At 41.8% G+C, this 17,302-nt stretch overlaps 1 protein-coding gene across 1 annotated transcript in view; it reads right to left on the bottom strand.

The window, feature by feature from the left end:
• mid2 (midline 2) overlaps positions 1-16,128 on the bottom strand; it is an 86,051-nt gene extending 69,923 nt beyond the window's left edge. The window contains exon 1 of the mRNA XM_084668990.1: positions 15,882-16,128. The gene's annotated coding sequence lies outside the window, so the exon portion shown is untranslated. The remainder of the gene's footprint in view (positions 1-15,881) is intronic.
• Positions 16,129-17,302: the final 1,174 nt, after the last annotated feature.

Raw genomic sequence — 17,302 nt, 5'->3', positions numbered from 1 at the left:
TCACTTCCTCCACCTCCCCCTGGTCGGCAGTCTGTTTACAGATGCAGAACAATGCTTAGTGATGCAGCACAACAATCAGGTAATCAGCTTCCCTCAGAGAAGCGATTGGCCTCGTCACTGGATTGTAATGCATTCTAACATGCCCACGCCTTCCCTGAACACATTAATTTATTGTTTTATTTATCACCTGGCTTAGGTTGATAGGTTGATGGTTTTCAAGAAAACATCTGAAAAGGCCTTTTGATGGAAACGGAACATTGACTGCATAGAAAATTCTGTTGATATTGATGTTGGAAAAAATGGGGTCTGGTGTTTAGGGGCTCTCGCATGCTGTGTGTCATTCCTCACTTTTCCCATTGTCAGGCTGAAATTCTTGAGATACTAACCTAAATTAGTAAAATATTTACTAAAGTTTACCCATTTTCTTTTATACTACCTTGAGACTGAGGAGGACCTCCTTATAACTTTTATGGCAATATTCTCTACATTTGAATGTAGACAGACATTAATGCATCATTTTTTTAAGCTGTAATATACCAATTAACCACACCAAAGTAAATATACAGTTATTGCTGCTGTGTGAATTATGCCGCGAGGTACACCAGTCACATCCTGACTGTGTCAGAGTTTTATGATTCAGGAAATTGGTCCTCTTTAATCTTGAATGCAAACTGGAGGGCCTATGAATAGAATCAGGTGTGTCGGAAAACCTGAGGGTCGGCACATTTGGACATTCGTGACGAGAGAAAGAGAGATATCGCTCGTGACAAGGAAGCAGAGGATGGCGCTCTGTATGGGCCTGTCAGCAACCTGCATGGACACCTTCCACTCATCTCTCTCCACCCTTTTCTGTTTCCCCTGCTCGTATTTATTTCAATTGCTCCTTCTTTCACTCTTTCCTCTGCTCTATGACAGTTACCCAAAACATCACAGGTCACGGCCACATCGCCCACTTCCTGTGGGGAGACGAGAGGAAGAGGATATGGAACACTGGGTGAAAATTACAACCCCTGATCCATAAATATCATTAATTCTGTCACATTAATAGCTCACAGAGGCATAAATACGATAGAGCACATTAATAAAAGTGCCATCTGAATAGAAGATTATGAAAGCAAAGTAGAGGCGAGGAGAGTAGTTCTTGCTTTGCTCACTACAACTGAAATGTATGATTTTTTTTTTATGTGGTTTGTCAAAGTTGCTTGTTGTCTATAAAGCTACTAACTAAATGCATTTGCAAAGTAGTGAATGCATTTTATATTCAAACAGGCTTTGATTTGGTTTATTTTAAGTGATACATCATCAGAAAACATTAGTCTATTTGTTGTGTCGTTGGTTGGGCTCGAGCTTTGGAAGCAACTTTCAACACTTTCCTTTTGGAGAAAGAATGAGGTCATACTACCACAAACTTCTGACGCTTAATGGGTATCAGATTGCTCTCATCTCAAATGTGTTAGCATCGACACCGAAAGTGTTACAATTCTGATGCAAAAGGGGTACTTTACTTGGGTCAATATTTCACATTGATCTGAAGAGCCTTGCCTGAAGGGGTGTGCTACAAGCCACATTAGACTTGTATCTTTGACTAACAGCTTTCACAAGCCTGTCAACCATGCAGTCATACTCCATGTGAATTTTAGCCTGGACTGGTCTGAAAGTTAACCACGTCTATCGGCTACATGAGATTGAATCCTGACCCATCCTACAGAAAACTAAACAAAAAGCCTCAAGAAAAGCTATCAGAGCCTTCAACCCACCACAATCTGTCACAAAGGCAAAATAAATATTGGTGGCGAGGTAATGAGTTTTGAACATTGCTGACACGGACAGACTAGGGGAGAGCGAGGAAGCGCAGTGCTGATGAACACCCCACTGTAAGTGATTACGCCGGCTCGTCTTGTTTTATTGTTGTCCTCACTCAACGGAGCTGCTTCTGGGCATCTTGGGCATCATGACCACACAGCAAACAAAACTAACTGTCAGAACATTCAAGTGGCGGATAGATTAAATGTTGCCTGTGATAATCATCAAGTGGTGCCTGGCTCTTTGGAGCTGGGGTTTCTTCTAGTCTTTTTTCCTACATCCTAGATACCACAGTGCAGGTGTTGGTGTCTTTACCAGTATTACATGTTTACGAGGCAGTTTTTTTGTATGTACCATGTTTGTTTCTCCTCTTTTTTCCCTCCTTTCTGATGTTGATTTCAGTACATCCACAGACCATGTGGATTTTACCACAAGTGTACATACTATTTTGCCACACTAATTGGTTTAAACACAGAATAATGCATGTTTCTGTTCGTGAGGGTAAGGGGAGTGTGCATTTTTTAAAGGGCGTTGGTTCTAAATCCAGGATTAGCTCACACAATACAACAACCATGCTCATTATCAGCTGACCCCAACACCAGCCACTCTCTCGGCCTAGTGCTAAAAAGTCTCACACATTCTAGCCGCCATTTCCTGCAATGACCTCACTCGCAACAAATAGGAGCACTGTATGGCAGTGAGTAGCATTTTCACAGCACTACTGTAAGACCTCTTTGTACCTCAGCATGTATTTGGAGGCTTGTAAAACCGGTCTAGCTCACATTGTTTATAGACTAGGTTGCATGAACAGAGTTGTTTAGCCAACAATGGATTTTACATTAGTAAACATCAATCACCAAAAGGTATCATCCATAGCAGTAAAACTGCAATATAAATGGCTTACACTTCTCTAATGGTAGGCTTTTAGAGCTCCTACCTAAAATTCATCTCTATCTCTGTATGCCCACTCTGTAAGGCTGAAGATTTTCCTGAAATAAATGCAGACTTTTTTTTTGCAGTCTCTAGCACTTTAAATGATCAGCTTGGAGGCCTCAGGGGTTTGCCCAAAGGACTGGGCTTGGCTTTTATCAAGGATTCTCAACATCCACTTGGCCAGCTTGTGAGCAGTAGCTTCAGAATATGACTGGCTCAGTAAATCACAACAGCCGATTGTCATCTCATTAAACTTTCAAAACTTTGTTTCAAAGCTGTCCAAAACATTGTCAGGACAGGATGTTCTTCCTACTCTGCCAGATGTATTTTCCAGAGATTGTCCTGTAAACTACACAGAGATAATTACACAGATGATAAGACAGAGCTCAAAAGGGTCTGATTCATCTCCTGGTCCAGGGGCTTCGGAGAGACACTTCGGCTGAGAAATGCTAAGCATAATTAAACCACCAACAATGAAATGCTGTGCATTCACTGTGGTCGCAGAAAATAGCGTGTCTATTTCTGGAGTGCCCAAGCAATAAGTCACAACAAAGATATCAACTGCTCCTCACCCATACTAAACACTTCTGAGGAGGTATTCCTAATGTTATGCACGTTTGAATGCAATCCTGTCTTTGAATAATGTATATTGGGAAAATTGCGTAAATCTGCAATTACTTGAGAAAGATTTTCCTAAAATGAAGTTAGTATCCTGTAGTGTATTTTAATGTTGATGTTTAGCCATATCATCTGATTGCATAGAAAACATGCTTATTGTTATTGGTCACACTGAAAGATTAAGCAGACTGTAATTAATTTGACAAAGTATTGGTTTCAATAGGTTTCTATTATCGAGAATGCAATTCCAAGGCATGTAATATTAATTAAAGATAAAAGCTTTGCCAGAACAACACTCTCAAACGTCTCAATATTGTTACATTATTTAAAAAATTATTATTTTGAAGTGAAAATGTAACAGGCTCATATTTCTTTTATATGCAAAAGAGTCTAGTTTTGAAACTAAGTGCTTATGAGGCATCCTAAGAAAGGGAAAACATAGTGTGCAATCCCAACAAACTAAAAACTGAAAATTACAATAATCAAGGCAGCATGAGACGTCTTATCTTTTGTCAAACGATGAACAGAAATATAATAGTTAGCCTCCTGTAAAGCTGATTCATTAGGATAAACAAATATTTTAGATTGAAGGAGAGATGGGAAGGAGGACAGGAGTGTTTATCTACTTAACATAAACAACAATACAAAGAGAAAAACGTGTTGGAGACATGCATGGGCACAGGTATCTTAGTCTCTTCTTACCTCTGAGTTCTCTCTCTGACACCTCCCCCGGCTGTTCTTCCGGCTCTGACACTCACTACAGCTAAATATTTCATGTCTTAACGAACATTTGGGAGGTGTGCACACTGTCTTTCCTTTGATATTCCTCTAATTGATTTGTTTTTACAAATGAACGAGATGGGTGTTGGCCATTTTTCCGGTAACCAAGAAGTGGGCTAACAGAAGAACTGAATGAATATTTGATGCATTGTTGTCTTGTTTGAAGCTTCTGTTGGAACAATACTGAGATATACTGTTGGTTCCTTGTTGTTCCAGACTCTGAAGCATTTATTTTGCAAGTGGAAAGATTAAGAGCAATGGCACAATAGATACAAATATGACATATAATAATAAAAAAATGCTTTTCTAAGCATTGGTATTTATAGATAGAAGTAGGCCTAGTTTTTCACAAGCGCTACGAACTCCATACTCTTTGTGTAACATCCAACTATTTGCTGAGGCAGAAGAGAAGACCTATTTTATAAAATCATATCAGGCTTTTGCACATGACCAAAACCCACTGTCATTCTGCCTTTGAAGTTAAAAAGGCTCTACTACATGGTTGGAAAGAAAAAAGGCAATCCAAAAACGAGAGGTTGTGTTTCCGCCATAATCCTGTGGATAAGCGTGTACATTCTGGCATTCATATGAATACACTGTCCTTGAAATGCTGAACTGTACATCCTGTGCACTGCAGAAAAAGGCTTATAACCACGCAGGTACTGTATATTTCCTGAAAAAACTATTTTCTTAAACCACCATTCTGGTATTCCAGCAAGGAACAATGAAACATTTAGGCCATGTAAAAATGATGGAAGTGTGCATTTGAAAAGTAAGAAAATGGAAAGATAAACCCATTCTTAGGATCATTTAAAATCAATTTTCTACCTTTATCCTTGAGAGTCTCCTTGGTCTCTGAACTGGGAAGAAAAAAGCCAAAGCCAGTAGATAGGTGACTTGTAACACAGTGGATCCAGAGGAGACAAGAGGACATGATGAGAGGTTATAGAGACGAGTGCAATAAGGAGATCTGTGCAATAAGGAGAAAGCCTGAAGGCTTGGTTAGCTTCCTGTACATTTTTAAGGCACACAAGTGTGCGCCCAACTACAGAAATGAGGAGTTGCAAGTTGCAAACGCAATTTCAACATAAAAGAAGATGCAAAAATTTAGGGGCATCTATTTTTTTCATCTAACACTGTCCTATTTCATTAAAAGCTGTAAATGACAGTTAGGCTACAGTGGACCTGGAGACAGCCCTGCAGAGTTTATGCCTCATAAGTGAGGGTGCTAGCGTTTTGTCAATGTTTATACAAATGATTTGGGTTCCTCAGCCATGACCCATTAAAAAGCTCAGCCAAAACAGGTTCCTACTTCCAGACAAACCAAGGACAAAAATAGAGCCCAGGGCAAGGCCAGCATCAATATCACCAACCTGACTGCATTTTAAACATCCATCGTCTTTTGAAAAAAAGATCAGCACATGAAAGACGAGGTGAGATACTGTTAGCATGTAGCATTGTGCTAGTGGGTATTCCACTGCTCTGGCTGAGGATGTCTCACAGGCTCATGACAGAATCTTGTCTTTGTTTCAGGTACTCAGAAAGATGCCCGGGGAGGAAGTGGGGGTGGAGACCAGACAGGCTCTGACAGAAAGATTTGACATGAATAACGACTGTCCAATCAGCAAGGAATCATGCTGCAGAGCCGAGTCACGGGATGTAATGGGCCCTTATCAAAGGGCTATTTAATATGCAGAGGAACTTGACCTTGACTAGTTACTGTATCACTGCATAAGTGTCTTCGTTCTTCCCCCCATCTCCCTCTTACTCATTCTCCCCTTCTTCTTTAGCCATCAACCAAATGTCATCCAGCTAAAGAAAGTCTAAAGACTTCCACTGCTACACGAGTAAAGTCGTTAGAAATGGGGAAATATCAGATAAATATTTGATTGAAACCCTGTTGCTTTTCTGAAATGGTATCCATCCAGATGGTGAATGAACATAACGAGTCTACCCATTTCAACCTAAATGGCTGAAGTGGATATTAATAAGAACATAATCTTTCATTATTCAAAGCCACAAATGACCCTTTTTTAGTAGAAGCATACTACCCTGACATTCTAATTTCATATACTGGTATGTTTCAAACGAACGACTGGTCCCATCCCATTATTAATGTGGTTCCAGTCTGACCTTCCATTGTACGTTGCCTGCTATGAACAGCTACATCACACTATGTCACGGTACTTTCCAATCTCTTCCTTCCTTCCTAAGAGTCGGGTGTTACAGTGGATGGCCATTACCGGAACGCTCATGGATATTCCTAAAACCATGCTCAGGGGTCAGATGGCTGAGCGGTTAGGGAGTCAGGCTATTAATCAGAAGGTTGTTGGTTCGATTCCTAGCCGTGCAAAATGACATTGTGTCCTTGGGCAAGGCACTTCACCCTAATTGCCTTGGGGACAATGTCCCTGTACTTACTGTACGTCACTCTGGATAAGAGTGTCTGCTAAATGTAAATAATGGCATAGGCTTATTCAGGGTTAGCACACACATATTGTGGTATTTCTAACCAAACAAAGCTTGAAACACTACCAACAAGGTAGCTGTAACTGGTACTGTACACTTCATTCTTTAAAATACTGCCATCCCATAGATGGGAATGGTGTTTAGTCCCTCATATACAGTAGATAACTATCATGTTACAGCTTATAACATTCATTTTGGTACTTCATCCTAAAGTCCTGTTTTCCCACTTCAGCAGTTTACCCATACGGGACCATGGATCTGATGTCCGGTAGCTGATAAGTGGTTACTTTGCATTGAGCTGACTAATCATCCTTGAGCTAGCAATGTTTGCAGTGGCTCCATGAGTAGGCAAACAGAACACCATAATTCACCCTTACCAGAGAGCTAGCCGCCTCTCTGTGAATATGGAGTGGTCTAATTAGAGAAATTAAATACTTCAGATAGCGCTGCACTCATTTAAAAAATAATAAAGCCCGATCTGTGATTTGATGAATTAGGAGTTTGTTTGTAACGAGGACAAAGGTAAAGCCTGTGTGAAAACGACAGCATCTGACAGAGATAGCCGGTATTATTTATCCCACACACTGCACCGGTGAAGAACGGTCAATAGAGCTGCTGCGCACTGAGGCTTTTCCAATGACTGCAATGAGCTTTGCAACAGTCACTGAACCATATTGAGGTGCAAAATGCTTTTGGCTCTGCTTCTAGCTCTGATTGCATTGATTATTTGTGAGAGAGAAACAGTATGGCAGAGGAGGAGTGTGTGTTAGTGTGTGTTGTGTGTATGTTTGTGTTGTGTGTGTGTGTGTGTGTGTGGGGTGGGGTGGGGTAGGGTGGGGTGGGGTGGGGTGGTGGGTGGGTGGGTGGGTGGGTGTGTTGCATCCTTTCAGTTCACAGTAAAATAATCCACAATTGAGGGGATATTAACTAGTTTTTCCCAGGCAGCACTTTTTGAAGGAGACAATTTGCTTAAGCTGAAACAGAAATCACACATACGGTAGAGTGGCACTATCAGATGGGAACGTATTCTAACCCCTTTTTTTCATTTTACATTGATAAGATATTTCAGCACATTCTAAAAACAGGATGCTCTGATTTGGGAGTAGGAGCTAAGTCTCCAAAAGATATGAATTTATATTTTGCTCAGTTGATTTGTTAGGAATGTCACTTCTGAAATGTCCTTAATTGCTGTCTTTTAAATAACAAATCAGTTAATTGGTTAATTGTTAAGTTTAAGAATCCCAGCACAGCAAAACAAGCAACTATTGCTTCATTAAATGAAACAAGCATTATAAAGATTGTTGTCTATGACACAATAGTACTGTCAGTCAAGCAAATGCTGAAATATTGCCTCCAAATTCTGTAATTGATTAATTGTTAGTTAATAAGCTGAATTCATCCACTTAAATAACAAAGGCAATTCATCTATCACTGATTATACTATCACTGATTAATTGGCTATCATCAATAATTCTTTGACACCTCTAGTTTGTAATCAAAACAATATAGATAATGTTATATATAGAGTAAACTAAATGACAGTCCTTAGGCAGAGCACACCTGTCAGGTCTAGTCCATGACTATGCACAGTTCCGCTTCTTACTGCTGTTGCCAAGGAAACTAAATTGGCAAGAGGGGGTCAAAAAAAAGACCTTACAAGACTGGCCTAATCAGCCAATCATTCAAACCCACGTACTACAGATTAGCACAATGTGAAAAGACACAGATAACCAAAACTGGCTTCCTCTTGATATATCATGTGAGGCTGGTGTAAACTGGTGGTCAAAATTACATTCCAACTATGCGGATTGACCACAGCACATGTATTCCCTAAAAGGTACACGGATATAGAAGATGGGTCACAAAGAATCACCATTACTGTTTCCAGGATAGTAGCATTATATGAATTGAGCATCATTACTTGTAAGAGAAGGAAGTGTGTGTGTGAGTGCCAATGTGTTGCTGGCCAGACAAGGCTGCCAAAAGCAGGGTTCACACATCTACAGTGCCATCTAGTGACTCCTGGGAAACACTTGCTGTCACAATTGAGATGGATGTTCTAAAATGCACAGGACATTCTAGAACATGTCTAATATGTTCTACAATAATCTGATTAAGTAAAATAAAGGAGACAATCAGTAAGTAGACACAAAAATTCCTGTCTGACTATTAACACTTGTTAATTCAAATGAAACATTGTGATATTAAATTCATAGCAATGCCATGTCAAATCATTGGATGATATTTTCCAATGTCAAGGTGACTCAGAGAAGCAGAAGAGCACTAATGTTGAAGAGATTGAGTCTGCTACATGTCAGAATAAAAGATTTTAAATAAATGTTACCAATCTGGGAGATGTCCTCATCTGCCCTACATTTCAGATCCTCGTACAGAAATAGAATATAGCAATAACTCAGGCCTCAATTTTGTACAGAAAACAACCAATAGTTGATCAATTAATCTGACCAACCAATAGCCATGACAAGGACTAAAGATACATTCTATCCACTGCAGATAACCTGAAGAGACAAACCAGTGATGCGGTTGGGGTGATATTACTGTACTATTCCTCAGCTCGTCAGCAGTGATGTAGGATGCTATAGTTGTTGCTGCTGCTGCGGCTCAAATTGTATACAGTGGGCCTAGGGATCATAGCCCTGTAAAATCCATGATGAACTGGACGAACCTGAGGTAACAAGGACTACCAGTAGGGAGGGAAACATGTTGTGTGTGTGTTGTGAGATGGGCAGAAGGAAGAGATGAAGGGGAAGACTGGGTCCTAGGCCAGGAGGGGAACCGACTGGGCAGCAATGTGGAAGAGCCACCTGTCCCATCCTGGACCACCATCCCCCTCTCCTCCATTTCCCTTCCCTGCTCTTTCACCATGTGAACCTGCTTCTGCAGGTCTACATCCTCCCGGCCTCCTCCTTTTCCTCTTTGGTTTCTTCCTCCATGCCAACAAATAGTGCTCCCAGTACAATGCTGCAACCTGCTCCTTATTTGGCTCATGCAATAGAACTATCTGAAACCCTGTGGGGCTGGACAGATGACTGGCAGGAGTGCAGATTGGGTTCTATCTATCCATCCACTTCAGGCTATCTGCTGTCAGTGAGATGCCAGGTATGTTTCCTTTATAAGCCAATGATTTGTCTTTGTCTAAATGACCTTTAGAGGTAAACTGCTTTGTAATGAGCTGCAGGTACTTTGCAGTAACGAAAGTGAATTGGTCTAGGCCAACAGGAGATGTCTATTCCAGAATTTTCCCATAAAAATGTCCGTTCATTAGGGGTTGATGGCGACAGCATGACTGATGGATTGAGTATAACAGTGCTGCTGGTGCAGGTTTGCTCCATTGCAGGCACAGCCGGCGGATTGGGATACCGTGCAGAACCCAAGGGCGAGCGACAGATGCGATCATCAGTGCCTGTCTGTCTACTAAGGGGAATTACATTGCAACATAATACCCCGCTAATGACCATGCTAGCTCATAAACAATTCACCGCTGATGGACTGAACTCTGGAGGTTGAGCTAGCTTGCATACATTACGAGGAGCGGGTAAAGAATCTTCTGTTGACAAAATGTGACGCACCTGTACGGCTATGCCGGTCTGATGACCCTGCTGATGCTTGCTGCCATTCCTCTGTCCTGCATAAATGCACAGCAGCATCAACCAGAGGTGATCATGATTTGCTTGTCAATTTAAAGACTGTGATTACCCTTCCGATCCGACTTAATGAAAAAGAATCAACCGCAGCCATGGGCAAACTCCCACAATGGCTGCTTCTTTCCCATTTCTCTTGTTTGTAATTGCCAGTTGTTGTGGAGATGAGTATCCGAGTCTGGCAGGGTGTTAGAGTGGGAGGTATCCAAAGCCTATCTATCTGTGGGAATGTGTGGTTAGTGGTGTTCACTCTGGGGGCTGAGAGCGAACATGCCACGCCGCAGTTTACATGTATGGCAGGGTCTAATTACAAGGCAGGCCAGATACAGGGGTCTATTTGGAGCTGTTGTGAGGTGCAGTACTGCTCTCAAGGGAAAGCTTTTAGGATCCCAACTTTTGCTATTCTGAGGGACTATTTGAAACACAGTACAATGCACCGACTGCAGTCCATCAACAGTCTCCAGAAAAACGTTTGTACATCATAACAAAGGACATTTCCCATTTAAACAAAAGTTAAATGAAGGTTACTCAGCCATCCCATCATCATGTGGAGTCTTGGAAGTATAGGCCCAACTCCCATATGGAAAAGTGAAGAATACAAATGCATAAATATACCAGTGAATATATCAGGAAGCAAAAAATAACCCGATCCCAGAGACCAAGGCTGAAAGTCAAAAGGAATGAGTAATGGTGAGATAATGTAGTCACAGACGCAGTGTGATAAGATCAAGTGACTGAAAGCATAAAGGCCTACTTCATTATCTCCAACCGGTCCCATGGAGACATAATTATAGTCTCCATAGTTTCAAAGTTTTTGGCAAAAAATAGAAGAAGGCTAACAACCAGCCATGTATAGAACCCGACTGGTCTTTCCACGTAAACAAACAAACAAAGTCGCAACCTCATTCAATGCCAGTGTTTTATCTTAGATTGCACAGCCTTCTGAGCACAGCTGGCCTACTGGGCAGACCACAACTTTCCCAGGATCCTTTGCCTGCAGGGTATGAAGGTTTGCTTTTGTTAGCAGCTCTGAGGATAGATTTCCTCTGCAGAGCTTGAGGAATCTGACGGCCTGCTGGACCCGGGGTGGGAAGTAACAATAAACGTCTTTATTTGTCTGTAAAAAAAAGAGGCAGGCAGCTGAACGCCTCCCACAGCCCCACTGAACAGAGCAGGAGGAAAAAGGCTGTGGTCCACCAGGCATTAAGACACTAGTCTTCTGACCTAGCCTTGGGGAGTGGGAGAGAAGGCTAGTTGAGGCTTACAGTAACAGTGGAGAGAAAATAACAATGTTCACCAAGCATGGAGACCTTCCACCAGGTCTCAGGGGGGGATCGGAGGGAGTCGAAAACAATATGGCATCTCTTCAAAAGTACCTATGTCATCGGTACCAAGGAGAGGTTTCTTTTACCAAATTAAATAGACATATGGAGAATTATGCTTCATTAGGAGGATGGTAATTCTTCATTATGGGAATATTAGTGGAAGTGACCGACATCCCAATATGGTTGTTGAGAACCAAAAGCATGGTACAGGGGCAAGAGAAGGAAATGGAAAGTGCTTCAAGGGTGGATCCATTACAATTCCCACACATACTTCAATGCATATCCATAATGCTTAACTTGTTCAGAGAGTCTTAAATAATTTGTTGTGCTGACACATGGTCATTTTAAGAGAATCCAATTTTTATTACTTTTCCCACGATGCCGAGCAATACATCATCCATTTTGAGGGAGAAAGTTGAGTTTACTAGAAACACAGATTACGAGATGGTAATTCATGGGAGTGGATAGAAGAGTAATGAGCAATTCTACGCAACACGACACTCCCATTGGCTGGTTGATAGGGTTCACAAAAAGGAGAAAGCAATTAGCGCTGGATGCTATTTGAGAAGAGAAGCTTCCACAATGAGAGCGCTGACCGGGTACAGCACGCCATATTGCTTGTGACAAACTGTTTACTCACAGCGTAATTAACATTCCCATCAACACGGGGAAACCACACGTGATGGATAATCTCACTGGAAACTGACAGGGTGTTTAGTCCAGCAATACAACTAGAACCAGCCTTGGTGCTGGATGATCAAAAGCTGGAGTTAAGCTTTACTCATCTGAGCCAGGACTGGCCGCATTAATAGCTTCACGTCGAACCGAGCTACCCTGTTGGAAGCTTGAGGTCAATCACACAGACCAAGGTTGGGAGTAATCTAGCATGGCACACTTAGTAGGTTCAAAACCCCCCATGTAGTTTTCTCTCCCGCTGGTCTTTGAAAGTAGTTGTGACAAAGGACATTTAGAGGTTGCAGTGGTACTTGATCAAGATTCTTCAGAAGAAAATCCTTGATTGAAATGAAGAGTAACAGTCCTCTGAACAACCCTGTAACTTCTATGAAAACCTTCCATACTGCCCCTCGTCTTGTGCTCCTGGGCTTGTCGCAGACACGACTACATGTTAACACCACTGCACATGGTTTCAGCTCTCCTAATTGAGTAGATTGTGAAATCTCTTGACAGTTTTCATTAGATCAGAGTACTGTATGATCCCTTTTTCATGACGAGAGATTTATTTTGATGATCTCTTCCTCTTGATATAGCAGCTGTGTTGCTATATTCTAAACTGTTCACAAGGTAGTGGCGAAATGACTCAAATTCATAGACATTTCTGTAATTATGTGGTGTTCATTTATCAAATGCTTTTTGATGAGGCGTCAAGAGTAGATATTTAAACAAGCGCAAATATGCATACATTGCCAACAACAATCTGACAAAGGGCTGTGATCATTACATCACGAGTCCATTTAGTCACTATCAACCGTGCTGTTCAGTGATCCATGACTTTCAGAAAGCTGTGTGTCATGTCTGTGGGATTGTCCCTTAAGGGAACTGGGGATGGGGTTTGGTTGTGGGTGGAGGTTGAGTGACAAGTCCATGGGAATTTGCAATAGGCCCACCCTGTAGCCTGGCCTGACCTTGTCCCTTTGTTCATTCCCCCTCCTTGAATCCTTCAGGGAAAATATGTGGGGTCGAGCGTGGAGCAGGGTGGAGGGGCGAGTCGAGGTGGGAGTCGTACTGGAGGCTGTCCTCCTGGGTGATGAGACTGTACTCCAGACTTCATCTTGACATTTATCTAAGATACAATTTACCCTAGAATTCAGCCAAGCAGGACTGGAAATTTGACCACGGAGGAACCATCTGACTCTATTGATGCCACATGCTACTAAAAATTATTATCTTCCTGTCTGGAAGAGACCAAAGGTTCATTTTACTTAAATTCTCATAGGATGAATGTGCACTTCTTCGAACTGCCTAGGCTAGGTTAGACAGGTGTCAAATAATCCCAGTGAGTGAATCGTACACATTTCCTATATAGCTACCCAGTTTCGATTTAGTAAAGGCTACCTTTCAGATGCAGAATAGTCTTTATGAGATTCAATGTTATTCACACTCCATTTACAACTCTGCAGCATACAAAGGCAAATGTGCATCCACAGAGAGCTCCCAGTCATTTATCAGGGTGGGTATTCCATCCAGCCCGGCTAGAACCAAGGAACCTCTAATTGAATATCTGACCCCTGACGGGCAGCAAACAACATTAATGGACCCCAGCCAGCCTACATGTCGGCAGACTGTTGGCATTGTAGTTGCACAACATATACATACAGCTCTTCCCATAAATGCCCTCCCGCATTGCCCCTCTGCCTATGATGACTTCAGTCCACAAGTTAATAATAGTAACCACACGTGGTGAGTCCGACATAAGTTTGACATAGCAGGTGACCCAGAGAAATTGTATTTGGCTCCCTCAACATAACAAAACTGACTTTAAGGTCAACAAGAAGAGGGAAAGAGCCTTTTCTGGGAATCTTGGATGCTTTTAAACATCCTGGCATGTAGAGGAGAAGCCTATTACAATTATTTCAAATTTGAACTGTATGTCAGGATAGGCTCATTTGAGGTGGGATACAGCATCCCCGCTCTCTATCAATTCAATTAAATGTCCCCTCCAAGCATATAAGTTCTGACCAGGAAGTTGATATTACCCAGCATCCACAGTGGCAAAGCTGAAACAACATTGCGGACCCCATGCTGTTTTAACAAGGTCCTATCTTCAGTTTCTAAATAAGTGCCATGCTTGTTCCTGAATGGGCTTGAGTCAGCTGTTGACAGAAGCAGACAACATCCTTGTGATGGGTTTCCTCTCAGACAAAGTCAGACATATGAGAAGTCGGTTGCTCATTAAAATGCAAGATGGGCCTCCCTGGCTAAACAAAAGATGTGGCAAATGGCTCTAAAGATAGGGACCTAACTAATTGTTCTGAGGGCTAATCTGGGCGGGGTTAAAAAGAACACAGTACACAATTTAAATGTTGCAGGGGATAATCCACACACAAATATGACTACATGACTGATAACAATATATCCCAAACAACACAAGTAGTAGTGAATGGAAAAAATGCTTCAATTTGCACTAGTCCACCATTGACATTTACAAATGTCACTCTGCTTCAGTATTGACTCTGAAAATACAGTCCCCACACCCCTATTGTCATCTACCACCATTAGCATGTCTTAATAATAATAACCATCTAGACAGAGACAGAGCAGGCACTACCCAGTAGACTCTTGATAAATGACTCTGTCAGCTGTGTTCAGCCAGCAAACAGCAGAAACTCTGAGACAGCCCGCTTCAGAAAGCTGTCTCATTGGGCACAAATGACACATTAACCAGCGAGCTGACTAGGAATGCTTTTCAAGATACAGTGCATGGTCCTTGAGCACCACCATCTCCAAAACACACATAATCGCTCAAAATGTCAGTAACCTTCATATAGCTCCCTGTATAAATCAGGTCCATATCAAAAGATTTAAATGTCCTTCCCAATGAATCTCAATTACTGTCCTATTGTGTGACTGACACAAGACTTGACAACACAATATAGAGGAGCAACTAAAACCAGCCAAATGATCCCATAAATGTATCTACAGTGCAGTGGTACACTATAGGCAACCAGGGCAGGCAATGACAGACTGTCTACAACATTATTGTACTGACACGAGGTTACTTTGGCAGAGCTCAAGTTGAGTATTCGGAGTGTACATTATTGATGAGGTGCTGAAATGATATACTACAGTTTGGTTGTCCTATGCCTACAATAGTGCCTGCAGCCTGGTGAAATTGCCTTGGCATGCCCCTACTAAGGTGTGACTGCGTAGGTGTGCCAAGAACTTGAAATTCTGTATTCAAGAAAATGGAGAGAAAAGTAGGGGGGCATTTTTTGAACAATAAGATGATTGTGAGGACGCGCTGTCATTAGAATACAATACCTTCATGAGCATGAAGTTAAGTAAATAATGCTGACGCACCATACTGTACTGGAGATTTGCGAAGGCACCTTTTCTCTGTCGCTTTACCTATAGGACAGTCACATGTTCATCAATTTGATTACGGCATGTAGGTAATTGTTATCTATACTAACATTGTCTCCTCATTCATGGCTTCGATAGTCGCGTTAATTTGTAAGGAAGCATGCGCGTTCAGAATGCTTGTTCCATTCCCAAAATATCTCACACTTTGTTTTCATGTCAACACTTGTCAAAAGATATAAACAACGCCTACCTTTATTTGCAGTGACAGCCCGTTGGTTACTGTCTTGTTTTGGTGGCAACAACGTTACACTTGCAGAAATTGTATCGCAGTTGATGATCTCAGAAGTTCAATACTATGCCTGAGTGCGCGCTCAATAATTTATTTACTCTTTACTGTGACGACGGTTAAAAAAATGTCGTTTTAGGTGGAAGCGGCTGGCGTTACTAAGGGTATTAGCTATAACTACAACTACTCTGAGGTAACGGACCTCTCTTCTACGATGTGTCCCAAAACTAAACAGGGTTCCCCGAGGACACGTGACTAACCCAAGGGAATCGCTTTCATCCCTCCCGGCAGCTGGGATCTATTACACCGCCTCTGACTCGGTGGAACATGCCTCCACAGAGCGCGCTCATCACTCCACAATCTTTGCCGTTATAATATTGCGAGCCATCTTGTCTCGTTTACAACAATAATAAAGCCAGGGCTGCCTCTGAAATCATTAGCTCTCTTTGTACAACACTGTCACAATGTGGGCTAATGCCTTTTGCAAAGGACTTCGTTCCCTCGAAATTACGCACGTGTGCCGGCGTGAGTTGATCTATTGAAAATGGAGCACTAATACATACCAGAATCTCCAGAAAATGTTAACTAAGCTGTCTTGTTATACATACGCAGCTCACGTGCTCTCAAGTATAAAAACTCTTCACTGGAAACTGTCCAAAATAAATGATCTCGAGGAGCATCATATTCCCTTGAAATGTACTGTGTACAGTCCCAGTAAGACCAATAATGTAAAATACCACGATGGAAAATATAAATGGAAAATAGGACATGAGAAAAACTAGAAATGTCCATGTCCACCAGCCTTCTGGGGATGGAAATATAGATTACATGGCAATGGGTCAGAGCAGGACATTAATTAGGTGTGTAGCCTATAATGTGTGTCATCATAGCTCTGCAAAAATGTGTGTTTCGCAGCCTCAAATTAAATATGCCTGTCTTTTCTCACTCAAACCTCAGAATTGACCAAGCATTAAAGACCCTCAAAATTACTCCAGTTGATAGAAAGCTTTTCTGCTTGCCATTATTTACTAAAGCAGACTGACAAAGGACAAAATACTAGTACTAAGAGAGGGAGAGAGAAAGTATTCAACATTGGATCATTGCTATTCAGTAACCACTCTCACATGGCCAGTATTGATTATTAATTCAGTTGAGTGACGGTGTGTGGCTGCATGTGTGGCCATCCACGTATTGAACTCGTATTGGTCGCCCACACGCCATCCCAGAGTGTGATCCCAATGTCATCCTAGTGTTTGATTCCTCCATCTACTTTATAAACATTCCAAAACTGTGCAGGGAGTCCTCACATGAACTTGAAAAATAACATGGGAGAAAGAAAACAAAGACCCATGCCTGTGAAGTAGCACAGAGCAGGACAACACTGA

The sequence above is a fragment of the Hypomesus nipponensis genome, chromosome 1 (assembly GCF_054491055.1).
Source record: "Hypomesus nipponensis isolate SF chromosome 1, ASM5449105v1, whole genome shotgun sequence".
In the NCBI taxonomy this organism is placed as follows: Eukaryota; Metazoa; Chordata; class Actinopteri; order Osmeriformes; family Osmeridae; genus Hypomesus; species Hypomesus nipponensis.
Note: the sequence above shows the minus strand (reverse complement) of the source record. Positions and strands in the feature narration are given on the sequence as shown.